General features: G+C 38.4%; 1 protein-coding gene across 1 annotated transcript in view; it reads left to right on the plus strand.

The window, feature by feature from the left end:
• Window positions 1-4942: 4942 nt before the first annotated feature.
• Window positions 4943-5248, plus strand: part of nosip (nitric oxide synthase interacting protein) — a 24993-nt gene continuing 24687 nt past the window's right edge. The window contains exon 1 of the mRNA XM_086132540.1: window positions 4943-5248. This exon is cut by the window's right edge and continues 75 nt beyond it. The gene's annotated coding sequence lies outside the window, so the exon portion shown is untranslated.

Consider the following 5248-nt stretch of genomic DNA (forward strand, 5'->3'; position numbering starts at 1 on the left):
TTCACATTAACATAGGCAAGAAATGCTGCTGTTGAAAGCCTGACACGAATAAACACATTTTCGAAGGCACTCAGCAGCATAGCATTCAAGAGTTTTAAATTTTCTTTACAGACACAAAAGTGAAGTCTGGCCTGTTTTGTCCCACATTTAAGTGATTGCTGAAAATAAATGATTCATAAATCCATGATGTGCTGTTTTGTTTAGGCATAATCCGTGATCCCAAATACAGTGGCTTCATCTTTGGCGCAGTGCATTTGAACAAACATTTTTAACTCATTCACTCCCAAAGACGTTTTTAAACGTCTTTTCAGACTTGGTCCAGAATTGGCTGGTACTGAATGAGTTAATTAGGAAAACAATGAAAGTTAATTGGAACACAGTGTGGTCTGCATTCTGACCATTGCTATGGCATCACAACAAGAGTAATGATGACGAGGTTCCTAAATTGACACGATGATTCAGAATAGAAAAATAATGCACAAAAACAAACGACAACAAAAAACACAAAATGTGCCACTGAAAAGCGTACCTCCCGCCAATACCACGTTGCTGTCTTTAATATTTCCTGTCTTTTATTTTGTTCATTATTGTGAAATTCAGTGTTCACCTTTGTGTGAGACAGATGCATACAATGAGGAAAATACGGAACAAACCACCTCCCATATTGGTTCAATACGAAACGTAACATCCATCCATCAATCCATTTTATGATCCGCTTTATCCTCACAAGGGTCGCGGGGGGTGCTGGAGCCTATCCCAGCTGTCTTCGGGCAGTAGGCGGGGGGCACCCTGAACCGGTTGCCAGCCAATCGCAGGGCACACAGAGATGAACCATCTGCACTCACACTCACACGTAGGGACAAATTTGAGTGTTCAATCAGCCTTTCATGCATGTTTTTGGAATGTGGGAGGAAACCGGAGTACCCGAAGAAAACCTACGCAGGCCCGGGGAGAACTCCACACAGGGAGGCCAGAGCTGGAATTGAACCTCTGCACTGTGAGGTCGACGCGCTAACCACTGGACCACCGGGCCGCCCCCAGTATAATCATATTTATAAATTTTGACAAAAAAGGGGACTCATCCTTTAATAGAATAAATTGTTGTTTGTTAAAGGGAGTGATGGTATCAATGTTGTTGTTTTTTTTGCCAATTAAACAAAGACTTTCAAAATAGTGTGACGACTCGACATAAGTAAAAAAAAAAAAAAAAGTTCAGTCGTTTCACTGTGTGTGACAGAAACCACATGGCTCCACCTCAAAACCAAATCTCTTTCATAATTTATCAGCAGCTGCATAATAATTCCGGATAATCTTGAATTGCAACTCTTTAGCTTTGGGAGGGCTTGGCCATTTCATATATTTTACATGTTTATTCGAGATTCTTGAGTTCATTACGTTAGTTTTTAAGTTAATAGCTTTTACCAGATCAATAAAGAAGATTTCTTTGAATTACTATGACTCCACTTTTAATCTCCAACTCTATATTGACCAATTTGAATGTCTGGTAAAGTTATCTTCACTTCTGAATGTGAAAGTGTGCTTTTAATTTGTTGAGCTAAGGGAGTTGGAATAGTGTGACATATTTTTCCGTATTCTCTATAAGAACACAGTTTGCCAAATTTATCATCAAAAGAGTCAAACGGCATAATTGATCCAGAACTATCCATAAGGTCAGCTACAAATATACCCTAGTCAAACTACATTTGCTCGAGCAGAGTGCTTCGATGTATCGTTATTGTTCTGTTGTGTAGTTGGGTGGAACCATGTGGACTAAGGTTGTGGGTAAATGCCATTTTCCATTTGTGTAACACTTGCTTATGAAAGCCAGATAATTTCATGGGCAATTTTGTGATGTCATATTCACATTTCAGTCCAAACCTCAAACTTTCTTAAAATTACTTTGTGCAATATGGAACCATATGGATTCAGTTTCCGAAAGAAAGTCTTTTATCAAATCCATCCGAAACATTCCTATCATTGATTCAAAGTGCGCTGTATTCAGAAACCTGCTTTTTAAAATGTCTTTATTTTTTTTTTACATTTTTGACTAATTTTGACTGTCTTACATAGTGTGCTTTGTTTCATCATATTAAATCATATGTAAGTAAGATGGCTTTCTTAATGTTTTGGTGAGCAATATTGGTGAACAATAAATTGAGACAGACATGGACAGGCCAGATTTGACCTTGCATAATCTGTTTCATCCAAAAATAGAGAGGCCAGTGATTTTGAGTCTTTTCCATAGCTTTCAACTTGTCTTTGGAATTGTTACTTTTCCTCAATTTATTATTTGCTATTACTGTACATATATAAATCCAAATATTTTACTTCTTTTTTAACAGGAATAGACATTACTTGGATTTCATCACAAGACAATGAGAGAATTTCACATTTAATCAGTTGAAATTTGAACCAGATGCTCTGGAGAAAATGGAGATCACTTTTCAAGCCTTTACAACTGTCGATTTGTCTTTTTAAAAATAAAATAATAACCCCAAAGTTAATCGCATTAATTGCAGAGTGATTAATGATGAAATATTCCAATATTTGGGGACACAGACTGAACATTTTTGGTGATACCGGACAGTCTTGTCTAATTCCTTTAAGAATATTTGTTCTCGGGGTCATTCCTGAGTTGAGAGAGATGTCGCTCTTGATGTCATTGTAAAACATTTTAATGACCTTGCAGAATCTAGCTTCAAACCCAAATTTGTGTATTGATTAAAAATTGCTGTTTGATAGAATCAAAGGCTTTAAGGACACCAATGAACAGAACAAAAGGCTTATCTTCAAAGGAAGATTGAAAGTGCAGAATTTCTCGTATTAACCTAACATTGTGATGAGTAACTCGGCCTTCAACAAAAGTTGATTGATATTCACTGACTAATTTAGCCAAAACATGTTTGAGTTGATTTGCATACACCAGTGCTAGTATCTTATAGTCATTGCATAACAACGTTAAAGGCCTCCAATGATCGAATTTCAATCGATCCGTATTTGGTTTTTACGCCATAATGTTATCAATCTCTATTCTGCCCCCAGTAATTGTATTACAGTTCAGTACCGTGCCTCTAGTGGTGGAAGTAGTTAGAACCACCCATAAAGTCAGTGGGGTAGCCATTTTAATTCATAAGAATGAAACAGTGGAGAGGTGTAATAACATCCACTTCCATCTTCCTCCTTTTGACACATTCAGGCACAATCTGTAAGTACATTTACACAGTTGTATATACCACTCTTTTGCTGTACAAGTTATTTATTGTCCTATACAGTATAAGTATTTCATGAATTAATCTTTGTAGATATTTACCATAGCTTTGTTGAATAAGTTAGAGAATAGGGCTGTTACAAGAGTGTCGAATAGCATTCCAAATGTATAATTAGATGCTATACAAACATTTGTATTGTGTTTCTATTTGTGTACAGTTTTACAAGAAAGACTCCATAAAAATACCAAACGGTGGATTCTCATCTTCGTATTTTTATTGGAGGATTGTTTAGCTTGCTGTCTACGCTGTGCTCTCATCTCAAACGCATGGTTAGGGCAGAAGAATCTCATTTTCATGAGAGGATAAGGAACCTTTTTCTACACATTCCATGAAGGCATTAGATAGCAAGTCCGATATGCTTAAATTACCCGGTATGTCTTTTTCTGCTGCACTTATTTTCTTAATTTTGTCATCAAATCACATTCTTTTTCTTGGAACATAGATTTGTACAAATGATTGTAGAACTCCCACATTTCCTCATGTACTTGTTCTTGATCTTCAATTCATGATTTCCTGTCAACCAGATCTGGGTGCACCCCACTTACTGCCCGAAGACAGCTGAGATAGGCTCCGGCACACCCTGCGATCCATGTGAGGATAAGCGGATTAGAAAATGGATGGATGGATGGATGGAAGTACAATTTAGTCATAAAACATAACGTAAGCTCCACCAATTTAACAGTACTATTTGTAAAGCTTTGATTATTGTGTACTTAATCCACCCATCCATCCATTTTCCGATCCGCTTTATCCTCACAAGGGTCACTGGGGGTGCTGGAGCTTATTCCAGCTGTCTTCAGGCATTAGGTGGGGGACACCCTGAACCGGTTGCCAGCCAATCACAGTGGGTACTTTATTTATTTATTTATTTTGAACATTCGATCTTATAATGCATGGAAACCGGTTCAAAGAGACTCTTCGAGTGTAAATGGTTTCCAACCCCTGATATAGGCATTTACACTTACATTAAGGACAATTTAGAGTCTTCAATTAACCAAACATGCATGTTTTGGGAATGGGGGAGGAAACCTGTGCACCCGGGGAAAACCCACTGAAAACTCTACTCTTAAAAATCTACACAAAGAAGGTCGAAGCCCGGATTCAAACAGCCAACCTCAGAACTGTGAGACGGACGTGCTAATCGCGCGGCTTCCATGATTCCTTGGCCTCTGGAACTGCATCCTTCCATCCATTTATGATCTATCAATCTAGCTACATATCTATTTATATTTAAAATGCTCTGCGTTAATGGCACAAGTTTTATAATTTAAAAAAAATAAAACTCATGAAAATTGGAGAAATTAGTAAATTATGATTTATTTTCGGTGTACTGTGCATGCATTGTCTCTGATGCGGACGTTGCCCCCAACAATATGGCCACCCGTAAGCATGTCGCTTCGGCACCAGGCTGTTGATTATTTTAGTCCCTATATCTGGAGAAAAACCTGGGACGAAACAAAGGGAACGGCGGACAGGCGGATGAGAGGAGCAGCAAATAAATGCCCATTATGTTTTTTCTTGTATTAATTTTGTCGAATAGACTGAAAGAGTGTTCGTCTCTTTCTGAACATACTTGCTTGCCCCAGTGGAATTAGAAAAGGTCACGCGCTTCATTCGAATGGCGTTGCAACAAACTCAGCGGAAAGTCCACCAGCGGACGTTCCTCTCATACGTCGAATTTATGCGACAGCAATGACGTATTTTGCGCCTCGCCCGATTCGTGTGAAAACACATTTCTCTTGATTAATAAGTGAACAGTGGAGTCCACTACATAAAAAGCCATTCGTTCGTCCTCTGTCGTGATTAGAAAAGAGGGCAGAAGTGCCAAATTCCGAACATAGCTCGTGTCGTGTCTTAATCTCTGACCGGAATAGCTTTCCGCGTTAGCAAGGAGCTCCAAGCTGATTACAAGATAAAACTAAAACCAGCATTGCGCCAAACCCGCAACTGTTTTCTTTTTAAACTGGCCTAATTCAAGA

This window comes from Hippocampus guttulatus, chromosome 16 (assembly GCF_054856545.1).
Source record: "Hippocampus guttulatus isolate MCC_2025c chromosome 16, RoL_Hgut_1.0, whole genome shotgun sequence".
Lineage (NCBI taxonomy): Eukaryota > Metazoa > Chordata > Actinopteri > Syngnathiformes > Syngnathidae > Hippocampus > Hippocampus guttulatus.